The sequence below is a fragment of the Oryctolagus cuniculus genome, chromosome 1 (assembly GCF_051225735.1).
Source record: "Oryctolagus cuniculus isolate XC-2025 breed Fujian yellow rabbit chromosome 1, ASM5122573v1, whole genome shotgun sequence".
In the NCBI taxonomy this organism is placed as follows: Eukaryota; Metazoa; Chordata; class Mammalia; order Lagomorpha; family Leporidae; genus Oryctolagus; species Oryctolagus cuniculus.
In genome coordinates, this window is record NC_142867.1 from 117,924,569 (window position 1) to 117,946,829 (window position 22,261).

The following is a 22,261-nucleotide window of genomic DNA, read 5'->3' on the forward strand; positions in this document are numbered from 1 at the left end:
GAACCTCCTTCTCGGACAGAAGAATCTGCCCTAACTCAAGCTGTAGCTGAAATATCCTCCATTGGTGTTGCTGTGGATTCGTTCTGAGAGGAGGAGCGTGGTGGGGGCAAGAGGTATAGGATCACCACACAGACCCCAGGAGTCGGGTGAGAGCAGGCCTGAGGTGAGCAGCCCGCAGACTCATTTATTTCAGTTGGTACAGCAGCTTAAATAGCCAAGGCAGCCAGTCTGGTCAAGGGGCAGTTTATGCCCTAACCAATCACAGCCTGTTGCCAGGCAGTACCCGAAGTCATCCAATCACAGCCTGTTGCCAGGCAGGCTCCATTGCCATGTGGTTTCCAAAGCCATCCAATCACAGCCTTTTGCCAAGCAGGCTCTGTTGCCAGATGGGTTTTGAAGCCATTCCTGAGTAAATGATGCTCACTTGCCAGCAGCCATCTTGGCATGGTCTTCTCCTTCCACCACATTTCCCCCTTTTCGTTTATTTTTGAGCAACGGGAGGCATGATTCTTGGCCATACCATTGTTGACCCTGTTTCCATATGGACTCCGTACGTGGCTGTGCCTGTCTTAGGTGTCCCCCAGGGGATCTTACCCATTATTGACTAACCAGCGCTCAAAATGGGAGACCACAGGAGTGCTTGCTCAGATGGGGGTAGGAATGAAGAACAATGGTAATCAGGAATGACGTGACTGCACGCAGGCTGTGGGCCATTCGAGTGGCTGACCAGAGCTAGTGGGGTATAAAGCAGTAGCGGATGTGGCTATGGGTAGTTCCTCAGGGTATAACGATAGGGCAGGTGCATCCGCTAATGAGGCAGACTCTCAGTCTTGTTCAGCTGGTTCTGGTTGGCTGTCAGTGGCAGGCTTGATGTTTCTAGCTGGTACCCAAATGGGCTGTCCTGCATTCTCTGGAAAGACACAAGCATATCCTCGACCCTTGGTTAGCAGAAGCCTTTTTACAGGCATTGGAGTCCAGGGCCTGAATTCTGCATCCGCTCCTACATTAATGGCAAACATACAGATGGGATGGGGTCTAGCGGCTGTCCTGAGAGCCTGGGGTGCCCAAGGACTTCCACAAATGTGGGGATCCTCACTGGGTGCGGATGGGATGACCTCGCATGGGTTATTGCTTCGAGGTCGTCTAAGTTCATCCCACGGATATTTGGGGGGGGGGTGGCTGACTAGGCACTGCTGCGTTGTCTGCTGTCATGTCATTTTCACTGTTGGAGCTCTCTCTCCCTAAGTCATCAACTGTTGCCTATGAGGCAGAGGCCTGGAGTGACAGGCTCTTATCACTCACAGATTCATTATGTTTGGTAATCTGTGTGGGATTCTGAGAGGGGGATATCTTTCCCATGTTTGAGCACTTAAGAGTGGCGTGCCACACCAACTCTAGCCAAAGGAAATACACAGCACAGCACTGCTGCCATAACAAAGCGAATTCCTAACACCTTAGTGGCTGATGGCATTATGCAGGGGGTTCCCTACATTAGATGAACAGACAGTGGTGCATCAGATCGTACCTATGTCCTGTGCTTAGTACGGGACTTCCTTGATTCGTTAGGTCAAGGCCGTATGCCCACACAGTGTCTCTGGAGCGTCACCTCTCTCGAGTGAGGGAAGATGGCTTGGTTCCGAATTCTGGGGTGATCAGTCCCTTATGTGAATTCACCAGGCGAACTGAAAGTAAAAGGAGGAGCCAAGAAGCGGCATTACCACACCTTGGTACCTAGTAAAGCCAAATGCTTGCTCCCTGGCCTCAAGCAGGGACAACCATCAATCTCAGCTTAACAGCCACACCCGCACAGAACTTCACTCCTGAGCAAGCAGTACAGAGAGGCAAGTTCATTTCAGGTGTGTAGCTGACAAAACAAGAATGACAACTTCCGGGAGCCAGTGTACGTGTGGTGGGCTCTGGTGGGACCAGTGTCAATGGCTGGTGGCCAGTACAACTCAACCCAGTACATTCTTTTCTTGGAGCCTGAGCTGTGTCCTAGGCTCCTGGCTCACCCTGGGACCTAGCTATGTCACAAATCTGGCTTCCTAGGCTTCTCTAAAATTCTGTGGATTACTCCATATCTTTCCATTAAATTCCCTTTTAGCAGGAGTTTGGCAGATTATGTTTTTCACAGATAAGTTCTATCATTGATTATCACAGAAACCAGCCAGATGGAGAGCTGGGGAAGCCAGAGAGGGTGGGAGGCAGCTGGTCCCCGGCTCCGTGGGGCTCTACACACAAATGACAGGCCAGAAACCCCTCCACCACCCTCTGGAATGTGAAAACAGCCCTTCTCTCTTGCTCCCACACAATACACCAGTTGTATTTATACTTGTTTTCTCCTTCCAGATTTGTTGGGTATTGGGCAAGAAAAAAAAGTATACAATCAGTTTAGATTCTAGAGATTATTCTTCTTTTTAAGATTTATTTATTTATTTATTTATTTGAAAGACAGATTGACAGAAAGAAAGAGAGACAGAGAGAGAGAGGGAGAGAAAGAGAGAGTTTGATTATCTTCCATCCACTGGTTCACTCCCCAACTACCCAAATGGTTGCAATAGCCAGAGTTAGGCCAGGCCAAAGCCAGGATCCAGGAACACCCTCCAGATCTCCCACATAGGTGGCGGGGGCCCACATGCTTGAGCCATCTTCCGCATCCTTCCCAGGCACATTAGTAGGAAGCTGGCTTGGAAGCAGAGCAGACAGGACTAGAACCAGTGCCCTGATGCTGGATGCCAGAATCACAGGCAATGGCTTAATATGCTGCACCACAGTGCCAGCCCAAAATTCTCATTCTTATGGAGATCAAAATCTTTCAGAAAGAGGTTGTGGAAGTCTTGTCTTACAAGACTTACAAGTCTTACAATTTGTCTTGTAAGAGTTATATTTTAAAAGGATAAATGCTCTAACATCAATAAACGCTCTAGAACAACTAAAACCACTTTCACAGATAGATATCTATAGATGTATTGATGAAGTTAAGATAATTTAATAAATTCCCAGAACTGTTGCCCAAATTGAATAAAACAAATGACTCTATTGATTAATGGTTTAACACATAGTATAGTTAGCACTTATATTTTGCACAGTCACTTTTACAGCAGAGCTCTTTCAAGCAATACCAACTTGCACATGTGTACACATACACACACACACGTCTACTGTCTGTTAGACTTTCTTAACAGTAGATCATTGCCCATTTTGTAAGATTTGTTTTATAGACTCATGTTTTAAATGATTATAGCTTATAATTTAAGCTGTATCTTTGCTTTTATGGCAGATAATTGGCTATACATTTATTTAAATTTTACTCAAATCCTTGCTCAGAAACCATGTTCTATTTTTTGGCACCAATGCTGTGGAAGTTTATATTCAATTTTTATGACAGGCTAAGAACCCACTGCTATGAATCCCAAATAGTAAGTGACAGAGAAACAGCAAAAGACGGGTGAGGACTCTCCCAGGAACAATAAAACAGAGAAAAGACATGGAGACCCAGAAAACCCTTGTATATATTTAAGGAAGAGTAGACAATATTATAGTTAACTCACTGGTAGACAGAAGCATGAAACAGGAGTGGAAGAGTTGTCAATTTTATGTGTCAGTTTGCATCATGTTATGTGGAAGTATGGCCTTGGTATTGTCTTGTTTGAAGATTAAGTAGAAGGAAATGTGCTTGGATGCCAAATGAACAGGAGTAGGCTGGGGTGGCTAATCTCATGGCCAGTCTGCCTAGGCTGTGCTGTGCAGTTGTTAGGTCAAACACTTGTCTAGATGGTGCTGTGAACATATTGTGCAGATGTGATTGGGGCTGGTGCTGTGGCATAGTAGGCTAAGCCTATGTCTGCGGTGCCGGCATCCCCTATGGGCACCAGTTCATGTCCCAGTTGCTCCTCTTCTGATCCAGCTCACTGCTTATGGCCTAGAAAGACAGTGGAGGTGGCCAAAGTGCTTGGGCCTCTGCACCCACATGGGAGACCTAGAAGAAGCTCCTGGCTCTTGGCATTGGATTGGCCCAGCTCTGGCCATTGTGGTGTTTGGGGAATGAACCAGCAGATGCAAGACTTCTCTCTGTGTCTATAGCTCTGCCTCTCAAATAAATAAATAAAATCTTTATAGGCCAGCGCCACGGCTCAATAGGCTAATCCTCCGCCTGCGGCACCAGCACCCCGGGTTCTAGTCCCAGTCGGGGCACCAGATTCTGTCCCAGTTGCTCTCTTCCATGCCAGCTCTCTGCTGTGGCCAGGGAGTGCAGTGGAGGATGGCCCAAGTTCTTGGGCCCTGCACCCCATGGGAGACCAGGAGAAGCACCTGGCTCCTGCCTTTGGATCAGCACGGTGCGCCGGCCACAGCACACCGGCTGCGGCGGCCATTGGAGGGTGAACCAACGGCAAAGGAAGACCTTTCTCTCTGCCTCTCCTCTCACTGTCCACTCTGCCTGTCAAAAAAAAATCTTTATAAAAAAAAGGTGACTAACATGTTTGAGAAGTTGACCTTAAGTAAAGTAGATCAGCCACTTTTTAAAGATTTATTTATTTATTTATTTATTTGAAAAGCAGAATGACAGAGAGAGGGAGAGTTGGGGGGGGGGGGCAGAGAGAGAGAAAGCAAGCACTCTTTGAGGCCAACATGTGGTGCAGTGGGTTAAGTCAATACCTGCAACACTGGTATCCCCTATGAGCACAGAATGCAGTCCTGGCTACCCCACTTCTGATCCAGATCCTTTCTAGTATGCCTGGGAAATCAGTGGAAGATGGCTCAAATCCTTGAGCCCCTGCCATCCATGTGGGAGATCCAGACAAAGTTCCTGGCTTCTGGTTTCAGCCTGGCCCAACCCTGGCTGTTGTGGTCATTTGGTGAGTGAACCAATGGATGGAAGATCTGTGTGTGTGTGTGTGTGTGTGTGTGTGTCCCTCTCTCTGTAACTCTGCCTTTAAAATAAATAAATAAATCTTCAAAGAAAGAGAAGAACTCTTCCTTCCACTGGTTCTCTCTGCCAAATGCTTGCAACAGCCAGGGCTGTGCCGGCCAAATCCAGGAACCAGGAACTCCTTCATGGTCTCCCACGTGGATGGCAGGGGTCCAAGTACTTGAGCCATAACCCACTGCCTTCTCTGGCACATCAGCAGGAAGCTTAATTGGAAGTAGAGTAGCAGGGTCTCCAACTATCACTCTGATACAGTATACTATTGTTGCAGGCAGTGACTTAACCCACAGTGCCATAATGCTAGACCCTAGGTTATCCTCTTTAATGCGATATACATCATTGAAGCAGCTGCAGGCCAAGCACAAAGAAGTTTCCCAGAAAAGAAAGCAAGACACTGCCTCAAGACAATGAGATACTGTCCTGCCAATTTCCATCTGCCTTTATGCCCTCCAGGCCTAAGATCCAAAACTACATCAGCTCTTACCTGAATTCCCGAATACCCACTTGCCCTACAAAAATCAGACTTGCCCACCTCCACAACGTACCAATTCCTCAAAACAAATCTACCTATAGATATATACAAGAACACTTCCAAAGGTCCAGAGAAAAATGGAATTAAGATACAAGAGTATTATATAAGATACAGGGATACTTCAAAAAGTTTGTAGTAAAATGCAATTGAAAGATAGGAGGGGCTGGGGCCAGCGCTATGACATAGCATGTAAAGCCGCTGCCTGCAGGAGCTGGATCAGAAGTGAAGCGGCTGGGACTTGAACTGGAGCTCTGATATGAGGTGCTGGCATTATAAGGGGTGGCTTACTTCTTGAGAGTATTTAAAAGTTCAAGGAATATCCTATTAGTAACACAGTACTGAACTATATTTAGTGAAACTTTACATGTGAGTATTGCACACCTAAGAGAGGAACTCACTGCAGGCAAATAATCCCTCTTTCAGTAAATCAGATAAATCCTGTGCTCATATGATGGGTACTGATTCCTTGCGCCCTAGGGTGGTGGAGACTGGGAGGAACCATTTCTCTGTGTCCTTATCCTCTCCCTACTCGTTCCCTGGGAGAACACTGACTGGTGACTACTGAGGCTGGGAGTCAGCACTGGGTAAGTATGGCCAAGCCCCCTGTGCATTCTTGTTTTAGAACCGGCCTATTTCCTGTACAATGTAGATATACTTGAGTCCTAAAGAGAAACCCAGAGAAGGCTCTGTTGGGCACTCTCCTAGAGTTCCTACAGAAAAGAAGTCACAGCATTTAGGTTTACACATGCAGCAAGTGTACAAGTTCACATCCCAGTCACTTTCACTTCAACATCAAAGGTAAGGGGAGGGGCCTACTCTGTCTCCCTCCACTTTCGGACCTGGGGCCCAGGGTTCAGGCTCACTGGGAATCCCTCTGTGGATCTCTACAAAGAGGATGAAGTCCAACAACACAATTTGTGCACCTGGAAATTGGGCAGAGTCTTAACACTCTGTGTGACAAAGTGCCTTTTCATGTCACCATCTTCAACGAAATTATATAGAATTATTCAAAGCCACTGAGCTGTTTTGTTGAATAACTGTAGACACTGCCTTGAGAGAACATATATTCATATAGAATATAGTGGGAAAAATGTTTACTTTGCCAGCGGTTCTGAGGTGCAAACTGGGACAAGCATTCTATGTGATTCTCAGAAAGACAGAAGCTCTCCACATGGACAAATAATTCTTTCACTCAGGGAATACTCGATGCATGCACACTTTCAGCAATTCTAGGTAAAATGGGGAGGAAAGAATGAATTATATCCAGTTGGGCAGGTTTTATTTTTTAAAGTTTCCCTGTGAAAATAGAATTTTTATTGAATTATATTTTTAGTGCTTGCTGGAGTTTCCTTTTTCAAATAAATATTACATGCGTAAATATACTGTGTATATTTATGTTTGTTTATATATACATTTTTACTTGTAGATTTCCTTCTATTAAAGAGAAATGGAAGATGGTGTAAAAATCAGCACAGCCTGAACATCCTCCACATCAGCTCAGGCAGGATGACTCCTTCTACTACTGCCACCTGGTGGCCTCCTGCCTAAAATTCAATACAGGAACATGCTCAGGAGCTCTCTCAAGCCCAGGGAGGCCCTGACAATTAGCAAGTTATAAAATGCATAGAAAAAAAAAACTCAGATTTGAGATACAAGTACACCTGCAGGTGAGTTTCACTGAGGTGCTGCCCATGAAGAGAGGGGGAAGGAATGATACAATTTATTTAAAATGATCACCTGCCGTCCAATGTAGATAGGAAAAGCAGACATAGACATATAATACATTCTAAAACTTTTTGCAAAAAAGAGACAGAAAGAGCATGGGTGGGGAGAGGATGGGGCATAATGAAGACATGGTTGTGACTGCACACTGAAGAAAGGAGTTATTATTTTAAAAAAGAATGCTGGGGGCCGGCGCTGCGGCGTAGCTGGTAAGGCCACCGCCTGCAGTGCCAGCTTCCCATATGGGCGCCAGTTCAAATCCCAGCTGCTCCTCTTCAGATCCAGCTCTCTGCTATGGCCTGGGAAAGAATCTTTACTTAACACAGAATTATTCTTAGGTATTTAAATCCAATTGAAAATTTATCCCTGTTAAAAAAATAATAAGACTGGAAATAAGAGAGGGAGGAGATGTACAGTTTGGCACATGTAGGACCTACCCCTAAGCGTAAAGCTAAAAACTTGCCATGGAACTCCAAATCCCATTAGGTTGGCAGGTACCAATGCCATCTTACTAGTTAAAATGATCAGTTTAAGTTCATAACTGATTATAAAGATAGGATTAAGTGTCAAAGGGATCACATAATTAAGACCAAGTGTCTGCTAATAATAACAGGTAGAATTAAAAAGGAGAGAAGGATACAACATGGAAAGCTGGCCACAAAACAGGCTCATAGAATGACAAATGCCCTAAACAGCACTGTGGCCTTAGAATCAGCCCTTAAGGCATTCAGATCTGGCTAAAAAGCTCATCAGAGCATTTCAGGCATGGAAAGCCAAGACACTGGCAAAAAATGACCTACATGAAAGATCTCTGTGAGTGAGATCCCAGCGGAAAGAACGGGTCATCAAAGAAGGAGGTACCTTTCTCTGAAGGGAGGAGAGAACTTCCACTTTGATTATGGCCTTGTCTAAATAAGGTCGGAGTTTGTGAACTCAAAAGGCTTCCATAGCCTTGGCAGCTCATGACAAGAGCCTCGGATGATCACTGACATCATAAATAAGAGTGTCAATTGTTAAATCAACAATAGGAGTCACTGTGCACCTGCTCCCCATGTAGGACCTCTGTCCTTAATGTGTCATACTATGAGAATTAACAGTAAAACTAGTCTTCAAACAGACTTTATACTTTGTGTGTGTCTGTGTGGGTGCAAACTGTTGAAATCTTCACTTAATATAGAGTTGATCTTCTGTATATAAAAATAATTAAAAATGAATCTTAATGAAGAATGGGATGGGAGAGGGAATAGAAGATGGGACAGTCTAGGGAAGGGAGGGCAGGTACGGAGGAAAGAACCACTATAATCTAAAAGTTGTATTTATGAAATTTATTAAACAAAAGCTTTCTATAAAAAAAAAGAAAGAAAATGGTCCCAGTCCTTGGGCCCCTGCACCCATGTGAGAGACTGGAGGAAGCTCCCGGCTCCTGGCTTCAGATCAGTGCAGCTCCAGCCGTTGCAGTCATTTGGGGAGTGAACCAGCAGATGGAAGACCTCTCTCTCTCTCTCTCTCTGCCTCTGCCTCTCCGAAACTCTGCCTTCCAAATAAATAAATAAATAAATCTTAAAAATATATACTGACAATACCAGGAAAAAAAATGCGATTTTGCAGGTTTGAAATACATGAGTGGATGGCAGGAGGTAGAAACTAGAGCACATGACACAGCATTTGACCAAATTCAATACCCAGGCATCATTTTTAATCAGTGAATGAAATACAAACTGGTAGACGTTTTTAAGATAAATTTGCAAACATTCTTCATAGAAAATATTGGATGTGCTGCCATTAAATCCTAAACCCAGACCGGCAATGTGGCTGAGTGGTTTAAGCCACTACCTGCAATGCTAGGCATCCCATATGGGTGTCAGTTCGAGTCCTGGCTACTCCACTTCTGATCCAACTCTCTGTTAGTGAGCCTTGGAAAGCAGAGGAAGATGGCCCAAGTGTTTGGGTCCCTGCATCCACATGGAAGATCCAGATGAAGTTCCTGGTTCTTGGCTTAGGCCTGGCTCAGCCCTGGCCATTGAAGCCATTTGGGGAGTGAACCAACAAATGAAAGATTCTCTCTCTCTCTCTCTCTCTCTCTCTCTCTCTCTCTCTCTCTCTTTCTCTTTCCCCTCTCTCTCTTTCTGTGTATGTGTGTGTAAATCTTTCAAATAAATAAATAAATCTTACCAAAAAAAGACCTAAACCACACATGATGTCCACTATATCTTCTATTACTTAATATCATAACCAAAGGAAATACAATTAGAAAAGAGAAAAAAAATTAGAGGCAGAAAAATCAGAAGGTTTTACTATTTTTATGTGCAGACAATATGAGTATACATCTGAAAACTCCCAAAGAATCAATGAAAAAATACTAAAAACATAAGCAGTTAAATTGCAGGAATAAAACTAGAAATCAAAATATTTCATGTTCAAACAATAACCTGTAATAACATATAATAGCAGACTATATTACAAAAGATAAGTAAAATAAAATTCCTAAGCAAAATTGTACAAAACCTATATGGTTTAAAAGTATCAATACACTTAAAGGACACAAAAGGAGCTGGAACAAATGGGAAGACATGCCATGTTCTCCCATGGTAGGACACAATACCAAAATACATCAGTTCTAAGTTTGTTTGAAAATGTAACATGATCTCAGTAGAAACAGCATCTGAGTTTTTTTCCTCTGGAAGAAGACAAACTAATTATAAAACTTAAGTGAAAGAACAATTAAGCAAAAATAGCATGGAAAATCCTGGTTGAGGGAGGAAGACGGGGGACACAACATGCAGCAGCTAACCCTAACAGATACGAAAATAACACAAAGCTTCCATAATTAAAACAGGCTGTTAACACACAGATAGAATTGAAGAGCCCTGGAATAGAATATAAAACTCATCTATGGGGCCGGCATTGTGGCATAGCGGGTTAAGCCTCTGCCTGCAGTGCCGGCATCCCATATGGGCGCCAGTTTGAGACCCAGCTGCTCTACTCCCAATCCAGCTCTTTATGGCCTGGGAAAGCAGTAGAAGATGGCCCAAGTCCTTGGGCTCCTGCACCAGTGTGGGAGATCCAGAAGAAACTCCTGGCTCCTGGCTTCAGATTGGCATAGTTCCGGCCAGTGCAGCCAGTTGGGGAGTGAACCAGCGGATGGAAGACCTCTCTCTCTCTTGGTCTCTCCTTCTCTCTCTGTGTAACTCTGACTTTCAAATAAATAAATAATATTTTTTAAAAAAACTCATTATATGAGCCCAAAAGAAGCTGAAAATTTAATAGTTGATGAGGGTAACAATAGGGAACCAATAGGGACAGAATAAGCTGTCATTTCTTAGTGGTGAGAGAACAATGGTGTAGCTTAATGAAAAATAATAAACTTAGATCTATTTCTCACACCATAAACCATGAATGTCAACTGCTCCCAAATGTAAAAACTAAAAACCATATACATTCAGGGAAGAAAATGAAGAATAGATGAAGCTATTTATAACCTGAAAGCAAAAACTATTTGGCAATCTATCATTTAAAATCCATAGGCTGTAAGTAACATATTAATAAATGTTACTGCATTTTTAAAACCATTTTGTACATAGAAAACAAAAGATAATTCTGAAATGGGAAAAATCTATATGGTGTTTCTGTCTTAAGACAAAAAAAACTATCTTTAATATAGAAAGCTTCTAGAATTTGAGAATTAAAAAATCTACAACCCAATAAAATGGGTCAGAGATAAACAGATTTCAAAGAAAATAGTAATCTTAATGTTCTTAAACACCTGAAAAGATGTTCAACTTCTTTCATCCAAGAAATACACATGCAAAAAGGACCACTGAGACAACTTCCAATCATGATGGAAGAATGGGGCCAGTCTCGCCCTCCAGCTTAATTTAGACACACACACACACACACACAGCTGATGAAATAATTCTTTTCAGACTTTGGCAAGAGGCAGCAGAAAGCTGCAATTTCAGATAAAAAGTAAAATGAATGTGATTTTCTGCTGAGAGGCAATCTCCAAACTGGGAGGCAGAGATCAGGAGGCAAAAGGACTTAATGGTCTCATGGAACTGAGGAGATGAAGAATGGTGTTGAGGGGAGCCATGGCAGCTAGAACCTGGAGGGCACAAGATGGAGAGAGAAGGGAGCTTACGAAAGAAGAATCCACTCGTCTGCATAGAGGTCTCCATGAGATATTGTCTTTCTTAAGACTGATTCATCGAGGGGTCGGCACCGTGGTGTGGTAAGTTAAGCATCCACCTGCGGGCTCAGGCATCCCATATAGGTGCTGGTTAGAGTCCTGGCTATTCCCCTTCCCATCCAGCTCCCTGCTATGGCCTGGGAAAGCAGTAGAAGATGGCCCAAGTGCTTCAGCTCCTGAACCCACATATGAACTGGAAGAAGCTCCTAGCTCCTGGCTTCAGACTGGCTCAACCCCAGCCATTGCAGCCTTTTGGGGAATGAACCAGCAGACATTAGACTTCTCTGTTTGTCTCTAACCTCTCTCTGTAACTACACCTCTCAATTAATAAGTAAGTCTTTAAAAAAAAAAGATTGATTGATTAGTTGATTGAAAATAGAGAGAGAAAGATCCTCCACTTGCTGGTTCACTCCACAAATGGCCACAGTAACCAAGTCCAGACTGAAGCCAAGAGCCCAGAACTCCATCCAGATCTGGTCTCCCATGTTGGTGGCAGGGGAAGAGTACTTGGACCATCATTCACTGCCTTCCCAAGTGCATTAGCAAGGAGCTGGACCAGAAGCAAAGCAGCCAGGACTTCATCTAGCACTCCAATACAGCATTCTGGCATCACAAGTAGTGGCTTAATCTGTTGCACCACAACACACACCTAAAGACTTTGTTTTGATTCCAAATCTGTATACAATTAAATCCTGTAAGTCCAGATTTTTTTAAAATGTACGTGATAGAAATGCTAATTACCTGATTGGGTCACTACACATTATACACACATATCAAAATATCATACTGTACCCCATAAATATGTACAATTGTTATGTGTCATTTTTACATTTTGAAGAAGAGAATTCCAGGAGTGTAGCAAATCTTTCACTGAGTTCCCTTAGCTGAGAGATAAATATTTTTTATAACTAAACACAATAATATTCTCCCAAAACTGTTATATTGGCTTGTTTAAGAGAAAAAAGTTCTAAATGTAGAAGTATTTTAATAAATTTTTTATTGGGACCAGCATTGTGGTGCAATGAGTTAAGCATCATTTGCAATGCCAGCATCGTATATCAGAACACTGGTTCAAGTTCTGACTGCTCCAATTCTGACCTAGCTCCTACTAAAATGTCTGCAAATGCAAGTGATGATGGCTAAAGCACTTGGGGCCCTGTCACTCACAAGGGACACCTGAATGTATTTCCTGGCTTCTGGCCTTCATCTGGCCCAGCCACGGCTGGTGTGGACATTTGGGGTAGTGAGCCAGCAGATGAAAACATCTCTCTCTTTCTCCCTCTCCCTCCCCTATGAAACAATATCAACATGTAAGAAGACTGCCATCAGGAAAAGAGAGGAAAGAGGAAATATTTTTTAAATAATAACTGAAATTTTTCCAAAGTAGGTGAAATCTATAGATCTAAGAAGCTCAATAAATCTGAAAGCAGCATAAATGCAAATAAAACCTTTTAAAGGTACATCATAACAAATCTCTGACTAGCAATAGGAAAGAGAAAATTTTTAAAGCAGCTACAGGTAACACATTACATAAAAAAAAAAAAACAACAACAATAAGACTGACTACAGACTTCTCATCAGAAATAATGTAAGACAGAAGATAATAGAAGGACATCTCTTTTTTTAAGATTTTATTTATTTATTTATTTATTTATTTGAAAGGTAGAGTTACAGACAGAGGGAGAGACAGAGAGAAAGGTCTTCCATTCATTGGTTCACCTCCCAAAAAGCTGCAATGACCAGAATTGGACCGATCAGAAGCCAGGAGCTTTTTCTAGGTCTCCCACATGTGTGCAGGGGCCCAAGCACTTGGGCTATCTTCTACTGCTTTCCCAGGTCATAGGAAGAAAGCCGGATCAGAAGAGGAGCAGCCAGGACATGAACCAGCACCCATATGGGATGCTGGTGCCACAGGCAGAGGCTTATTCTACTACACCACAGCACTGGTCCACCAGAAAGACATCTTTAACGTGCAGAAACAAAAATTGTCAATCAGGAATCTATATTCAGCAGAATATTTTTCAAAACTGAAAGTGAAATAAAGACTTCTTCAGCCACACAAAAACTTAAATGATCTGATATCAGCAGACTCCACTACAAGAAAGTTTACAAAAAGTTTTCTAGGCAGAGAGGTAAGCTTGTAAATGGTAACCTAAAATTGTAAATTTTGTAAACACAATGTGAACATTGAATAAAATAAAACCTGGAGATGTGGTATAAATGTAAACTTGGAGAGCATTTAAGTGTGTGGATAAATACTAAGAACATTTTTTCAAATTTTAATATTCTTAAAAATAAAGCAAGGAAAATTATAAATAGAGCAAAGGTAAGGAGTGCAATTTTTTTGTAACTCTTTACAGAGAGGGAGAGGCAGACACAGAAAGAAAGAGATCAATCTTTTATCTGCTGGTTCACTCTCCAAAATGGCCACAACAGCCAACGCCGGGCCAGGCTGAAGCCAGGAGCTTCATCCAGGTCTCCCATGTGGGTGCAGGGGCCCAAGCTCTTGAGTCATCCTTCACTGCTTTCCCAGGTACATTAGCAGGGAGCTGGATTAGAAGTGGAGCAGTCAGGTTTTGAACTGCTGCCTATATGAGATCTCGGCATGGCAGATGGTCATTTCTCCTGCTATGCCACAGTACCAGACCCCAGGAGTGCAATTTTAAGTAAAGTTGTAAGGTTCAGCTTCATTGTGAGTTGTACAAAGATTTTTAAAAGATGGTAAGTGGTGTGTACAGTTATAAGTACTATTGAGCAAATATGGCTCACTGAAATATCTCTCCCAGGCAATACCATTCATCATGCACCTCAGTACCATACCTGAACCCAAAGCACTGGCTATGGAGAAAATTCTGGACATATTGAGAGCTGAAAGAAGAAAAATATCTCTCTGAGAAATTTTAGAAATCTCAAGTCCTGGCCGGCACCGCCAGGATTACTTGGGTAATCCTCTGCCTGCGGCGCTGGCACTCTGGGTTCTAGTCCCAGTTGGGGCACCGGATTCTGTCCAAATTGCTCCTCTTCCAGTCCAGCTCTCTGCTGTGGCCCAGGAGTGCAGTGGAGGATGGCCCAAGTGCTTGGGCCCTGCACCCGCATCAGAGACCAGGAGGAAGCACCTGGCTCCTGGCTTCAGATCGGCGCACTGCACCAGCCGTAGCGGCCATTTAGGGGGTGAACCAACAGAAAGGAAGACCTTTCTCTCTGTCTCTCTGTCTCTCTCACTGTATAAATCTGCCTGTCAAAAAAAAAAAAAAGAAAGAAAGAAAAGAAATCTCAAGTCTCAAGTCCTATAATGAAGGTAACACAATTCTATTTTCCAGACATCCAGCCCTGACTGCTCTAAATTCCATTCACTGTGTAATTGGTTTCAGAAGAGGATTTCTTCAGGGACCAAAGCAGCTGGTATGTGACCACACACTCCACATTCCTTTTTATTTTTTATTAGGAATTTATATTTTATTGATATTATATACATAGTTACATTAAAAGTAATATATTTTAATGAAGAGAGACTTTTAGCCGAAAAAAATAAATCTTCTATTTGGGGAAATTCAAGCTTCAGCTAGCATATGGGTTATATATGTTTTTGGTCAGGGTAAGGAATGGTATTCTCTCGGTGAAGTCACAGCATCATAACACAAAGGCCAGAGCCTGTGTGCAAGGCCTGTTTATATCCAGGAGTATGCAGGTATGTACACACTTATAATTGAATGCTCATCTTCTTCTTTGGCCCATATGTAACCAAGGTACAGCAGTTAAAGGGCTTCATTTATAGATTTTCACTTGGAATGTTGACACATCCTCCAGTGTTGACGTTAATTAATCCCAACCCACTGCACAAAACTTACAAATGGAGAAAAACAACTCATTATGTCAAACTTCAAATAAGTCCCATAAGGGAACTTGCCTTGAGACTCAAAAGCCAGTAAGTCCACTGGGATTCATTAGAAGTTGACTTATCTCTAAAAACCTTTGAGGGTTCTTGACTGGATGCTGCAACACCAGGAAAGCTCCTCTGAGTTGATGTCACTTCAGAGACTGTTGCCAGGGAGGCCTCATTCCAAACGCATTTCAAAATTACTAGAGCACCTGCTCCATGTTTTTAAAATTTTGTTTTTATTTATTTTTACCTTACTGAGTAATATTCACAGAACATAAATTCACTATTCCATGCCTTTTTATAAAGTGTGCATCTGGTTTCTTTCAGTACATTCTCAATGCTGTCCAACCAGCAATACTATTTAGTTCCAGAACATTCCATCACCCCCCAAAAGAAACCTCTTACTCCCCACTGCCTCCTACCCATAACCAAGAGTGTTTGACCTAGGCAAGAGGGTGGGCACAGGCACAGGAGCAGAGAGTCTGAGCAGTTTACTGTCTTAGGCTTGTTTTTCAAAGGATGTTCCAGGAAAGCTTCTCTTCAACACTGCATTTAGACCAGGCCAGACACCACAAGAACAGGAAAGCTGCAAGAGACCACCTGAGTTGGATTTCTAAGCATACTGTGATGCATGAAGATGTGTGTTCTTAGAGCAGGAAGGGTCCCCCCCCCGCCTCCCTGTTTTCCACATCCTGGACACTTCCCTAACCCCTGCTACAAGTTTCTTCAGGGAAGTCTACCTTGCCACTGCCTCCTTTATTTGTCTCAAGTAAAGCTTTCCTTGGAGCAGCTCCCCCTGGAGGTTATGTGGTGACATCACAAGCAAACAGACCCCTTATTCCACTGACACTTCCAGTCCCTGGCTCTGTGTCTCATGAATGCACCTATTCAAGACACTTCATATAAACAGACTTACAAAATACGTGGCCTTTTGTATCTAACATAATGTTTTCAAGTTCCATCTGGGCTACAGCATATATCAGTACCTCATTCCTTTTTGTGGCTGAATAGTATTCCATTGCAGGATAATTACATGGATATACCACATTGTGTTTATACACTGATCAGTCATGGGAATTTGGATTGTTCCCACTCTTTGCCTATTATATACAACACTACTTGAAAGTCAGCCAAAGGTGAGAGCTTTGGGCCTTCTTGGGTCTTTTCTGAGCTGAATTCAGCCCTAGGCAAGCATATGGCCTTTGAGGTTCACCAGGAATATGTAGGTAATTTGCAAAATCTTTTATTTCCCAAAACATCTGTTCTCCAGTCTTTCTTCCCAGGCTTCTGGTGTAATCTATTGATTGTCTGAATTGTTTTCACTTGCTTCAGGCTGTGACTAACATGTTTACCCCCAAATATATTCAACAAGCCTCTTTTCACTCCCACCCAAGAAGCTACCTCAGTCCAGGGAAAGTTCTAGGTAAGCCCTTTAAGCTCTGAGAGGCCAAAACAACCTCAACTTTTATTAAAGATTTATCTTATTTATTTTGGAAATGAGGGTAACCAAGGGAAAGAGGGAGAAACAGAGAAAGAGACTGTCTATCCACTGGTTCACTCCTCAAATAGCCCCAACAGCCAGATCTGAACCTGGAACACCATCCAGGTCTCTTACACAGGTGGCAGGGATCCAAGTACTTGATCCCATCATCTGCTGCTTTCCCAGGCATTTTAGCAGGAATCTAGATTAGAAGTGGAGCAGGGGCTGGCACTGTAGCATAGTGGGTTAAAGCCCCAGCCTGCAGTGCCGGCATCGCATATGGGTGCCAATTTGAGTCCTGGCTGCTCCTCTTCCGATCCAGCTCTCTGCTATGGCCTGGAAAAGCAGTAAAAGATGGCCCAAGTCCTTGGGCACCTGCACCTGCATGGGAGACCTGCAAGAAGATCCTGGCTCCTGGCTTCAGATCAGCTCAGCTCTGGCTGTTTCAGTCCTTTGGGGGAGCGAACCAGCAGAATGGAAGATCTCTCTCTCTCTCTCTCTGGCTCCACCTCTCTCTGTAACTTTTTCAAATAAATAAAATAAATCTTAAAAAAAGAAGAAGCAGAGCAGCCAGGGCTCAAATCAGTGCTCCGACATGGGATGCCAGTGTCACAGTCAGCAGTTTAACTCACAGCGCTACATCACCAGTACCCACAACCTCAATTTTTAAAATATCTACAGATGATTGACTGGACAAAGAATCAGAGCATGCCATTCCAAAATATGCCAATTTGGTATACTGGTTAATTCGAACAGAGGGCACCTGACAAGCAGCAGGTACAGAAGGGGTAAGCTGAACTGTCCTTCTCTACCTCTGAAAAGCCACAAAAATCCTTTTGGAGAGGATGCTTTTCCTGTATCAAAACCAGATGACAACTTTCACCAGCTCAGAGAATCTACAAACAAACCTGACTCCATTCGTTTACTCCCATATGTTTGCCTTCCCACAGCTTCTCACCTCTGAAAGCATAAAATACTTTCCTTTTTCATTGTCAGTTCTCCAGCTTTATTGTTCTTTATGGAAGGCACCATCTCTATAAGCCCATGTTCTAAGCCACTGCTTGCAGTTACTTATTATTGAGGTTTCTCCCACGTGACCTGTATGGTGCCCATTAATAAACTGCCTGTTTTTCTCTTGTTAATCTGTCTGGTTATGAGAATCTACCCCAAATACAGACTTATGAAGGTTAAGGAGAAATTATATGCCTTCCATATGTATATACATATTTATATGAAACATTATTCAGCTTTTTAATAGAAGGAGATCGTGCCATTTGTAACCACATAGATAAACATGAACCTGCAGGACATCATGCTGAGTCAAACAAGCCAAGTGCAGAAAGACAAGCACAATACATGCGGAATCTTTAAAATGTTCACCACATAGAAACAGAATTGAATGGTGGTTACCAGAGGAGGGAGTGTGCAATAGGAAGACGTATGTCAAAGTTTACAAAGCCGCAGTGATATGGAATGAGTAAGTCTAGAAAGCTAATGTACAGCATAAAGACTAGAGCTAACAATGTTTAATTATATACAAGAAATTTTCTAACAGAGGAGACTTTAGGTACACTTACCACAACAAAGGAAGCATGGAACTATGGAAATGTTAAATTGATACTGTTTTAATCATTTCACTATATAGAAGAGTACTTCAAAAAGTTTGTGGAAAATGTGATTAAAAGACAAATTTATTTTGGTGCAAAAATTTTTGAAATCTATGCACATGAAGAGTTTGCAAAACATTTGTGGAAATGCATATTATGAAAACACTACATATAGCAAATTTCAAAAAAACATTTTGCACCAAAATAAACATATTTTAAGTCCATTTTCCAGGGCTGGTGTCATGGCGTAGAGGGTTAAACCACGACTTGCAACACTGGCATCCTATATGGGTGCCAGTTCAGATGCCTGCTGTTCCACTTCAGGTCCAGGTCCCTGACAGTGGCCTGGGAAAAGCAGTGAAAGATGGCCCAAATGCTTGGATCCTTGCCACCCATGTGGGAGACTTGGAGAAAGGTCCTGGCTCCTGGTTTTGGCCTGGCCCAGCCCCAGCTATTGTAGCCCTCTGGGGCTTGTGCCAACAGATGGAGGCGCTCTCTCTCGCTCTCGCTCTCTCTCTCTCTCTCTCTAACTCTGATTTTCAAATGAATAAATAGGGGCTGGTTCTGTGGTATAGCGGGTAAAGCCACTACCTGAAGCACCAACATCCCAAATGGGCACCAGTTCAAGTCCAGGTTGCCCCATTTCTGGTCGAGCTCCCTGATAATGTGTCTAGAATGCAGCACAGAATGGCCCAAGCAGGCTCTTGCATCCACATAAGAGACCCAAATGAGCTCCTGGCTCCTAGCTTCTGCCTGGTCCAGCCCCAGATGTTGTGGCCTTATAGGGGCTGAATAAGCAGATGGAAGACACCCTCCCCCTCTCTCTCTGTGGCTCTGCCTTTCCAGTGAATAAATAAATCTTTTTTTAAAAAAAAATACATAAATAAATCTTTCTTAAAAATCTGTTTTCCATGAGCTTTTTTTCTTGAAACTCCAAATCCCACAACCTTTGTTTACTATAAAGGTGAGCCACGACCCCTGGTGGTAGACTTGTCAGTAGGATTTCTGGTAGTGAAGCCTCCATGGCCTCCAAACATTCTGGATTTGTAGCTAGGCGTCAGCTAAAAGCAGGGCCCCATCATACTGGATGAGGATGTCTTTGACCTCCTTTCTGGAAGGAGATCCACATACTGCTGATAATGGACCACTGGGGCTTTGGAAATGGATTGGCAGCATAGATCTGGCCATGTAACAAGCATCCTTCACGTGAACACAGATGTCCACTCCAGCAAACGACTCCCATCCTAGTACAGTATGCATGGGTCAGTCACCCCCTGGGGCTGTCTGTGCAATGCACCAGAGCTGAGAGCCCACTTCTCAGCTCTGAAGACCTGCATGGGCCACAGCAGCCCTTTGGACTGCATGGCTGTGTGCAGAGACAAGAGCTCCTCACTGTGTCCCATCACAATCAGAAAAGCCCACAACTGTTTTTATAAGAAACAGAGATAGTCCACTGGTTCACTCCCCAAATGCCCTAATAGCAGGGGCTGGGTCAAGTCAGGAGCACAATCCAGGTCTCTCATGTTGTTGGTAGGAATCCAATTATTTGAGCTATAACTTCTGTCTCCCAGAATCTGCATTAGGAGCTGGAGCTGAGTATCAATCCTATGCACTATAATGTGGGGTTAAATACTACCCCTGCCATACACACCAACTTTTGGAAGTATCATCATATGTGTACCAAAAATCATGTTGGGGGCCATCGCTATGGCATAGTGGGCTACGCCTCCACCTGTGGCACTGGCATCCCATATATCTGCCGGTTCTAGTCCCAGCTGCTCCTCTTCCAATACAGCTCTGTGCTATGGCCTGGGAAAACAGTAGAAGATGGCCCAAGCCCTTGGGCCCTTGCACCTGCATGGGAGACCCAGAAGAAGCTCCTGGCTCCTGGCTTTGGATCAGCCCAGTTCTGGCTGTTGCGGCCATTAGGGGAGGGATCTAGTGGATGGAAGACCTTTCTCTGTCTCTGTCTCTCTCTGTGTCTGTAACTCCACTTATCAAATAAACAAATAAAATCTTTAAGAAAAAAGAAAGAAAATCATGTTGTACACCTTAAATCTTTACCATTAAAAAATGAATTTTCTTTTGAGAATAAGATCTGTTATGCTCCCTTCAGTACTGCGTGTTTGTGCCAGAAATGTGGGCTGCTATCTCCAAGGCTTCTGCCAACAAGCTAGGAACAGGAGATGCTTCCAGGATGAGTTAAAATGCCACTCGCTCCTTGCCGAGATGCGGCTTTATTTTCTTTATGTGTTCCTGTGGTTTCTGCATTTTTTTAATTAGTATCTAGAGTTCTAAGAAAAGTTGGTTCTGAAAGTTTCCCCAGTTCATTTATTGTTTTTGCAAGTGGAAGAAGGACTTTTAGAGTTTCTGATTCTGCCTTTCTTATTAAAGATTTGTTTTATTTACTTGAAAAAAGCAACAGAGAGAAGAAAGGAAAAGGAGAAGGAGACAGAAAGATAGAGAGATCTTCAGTCCATTGGTACACTCCCCAAATGGCCACAGTGACTAGGCCTGGGCCAGGACAAAGCTAGGAACCCGGAGCTCCATCCTGATCTCCCACATGGATGGCAGGGGCCCAAGTACTTGGACCATCTTCCATTGTCTTCTCAGGTGCATGAGCAGCGAGCTAGATCAGAAGCAGGCAGCTAGATCAGAAGCGGAACAGTCGAGAATCTACAGGTGTCATGATATGGGATGCTGGCATTGCAGGTGGCAGCTTAACCTGCTGTGCCACAATGCCAGCCCGTTACATTTTTGCTGACAACGCTGTAGAAGCGCCTCCCTTTGTTTTCACATATATCCACACTGAGAGACAAATTCTATGGCCCTAACAAGTATTCAGACAATAAACCTGAGAATCAGACTGCTCTCAATACAAAGCCTGGCTCTGCTCTTTCCCAGACAAATGAGAGCAGGAAATCTGCTTAACCTCTCTCCGGACTTCAAATCCCTTATCCTACGATGGGGACAACAATTGTACAACTCGAAGAGCTGTTATGAATAAATGGTGCCATTTATGGCACCATGATGTAAGAGATAAATATTATGGTGCAATGTGGATTTCCTTGTCTTTACTGCTACCACCCAGAGTTCACACATCTTACTATACGCAAGATGAAGGAACATGATTCGGGTAGGTATGGTTGTTAGGACAGGTGAAACAGAATGAAACCATGTACTTTACAAAGCAACACTGAAAATAAAATTACACTCAGTATATATAATATGCACTCACTTTAGAAAAAAAATAAAGTCACATGGGGGGCTGGCATTGTGGCATAGTGGGTTAAGCCACTGCTTGCGATGCCAACGTCCCATATCTGCACTGGTTCAAGTCCCAGATGCTCCATTTCCAATCCAGCTCTCTGCTAATGCACCTGGGAAAGCAGCAAAAAATGGCCCAAGTGCCTGTGTCTCTGCACCCACATGGAAGACCTGGAAGAAGCTCCTGGCTCCTGGTCGTTGGGAGCATTTGGGGAGTAAATCAGCAGATGGAAAGTATCTGTCCATCTCTCTCTCTGTAACACTTTGAAAGGAATAAATATATCTTTAAAAATAATAAATGAATTTTTAAATTTTAAATCCATAGAAAAATATCTGACACGAGAGATATCAAGTAGTTAAGAACAGTAATCATTGAAAAGAAGTATGATATTTTTAATTTCTCATTTTTTCTCATCTGTATTTGATTACATTTTTCTATACGAGCATATACTGCTTTTCTAATTTTTAGATAAATGATATCACTGTGTTTAGCTTGTTGAGTAACTGCCAAGCTTTCCAGCAATGGCTACACTAGTTTCATTGCCATTGGCAGTGAATGAGAGTTTCACCCTTGGAAATGTAATTGAATACACCCATTGTGGAAAACAATGTGGAAGCTGTTCAAAATATTAAAAATAGCACTACCAGGCCAGCGCCGCG

The 22,261-nt window shown here is 43.1% G+C and overlaps 1 protein-coding gene across 1 annotated transcript in view; it reads right to left on the minus strand.

The window, feature by feature from the left end:
• Positions 1 to 22,261, minus strand: part of LOC100343776 (olfactory receptor 8B12) — a 180,235-nt gene that overhangs the window by 126,178 nt on the left and 31,796 nt on the right. The gene's annotated exons all lie outside the window — the stretch shown is intronic.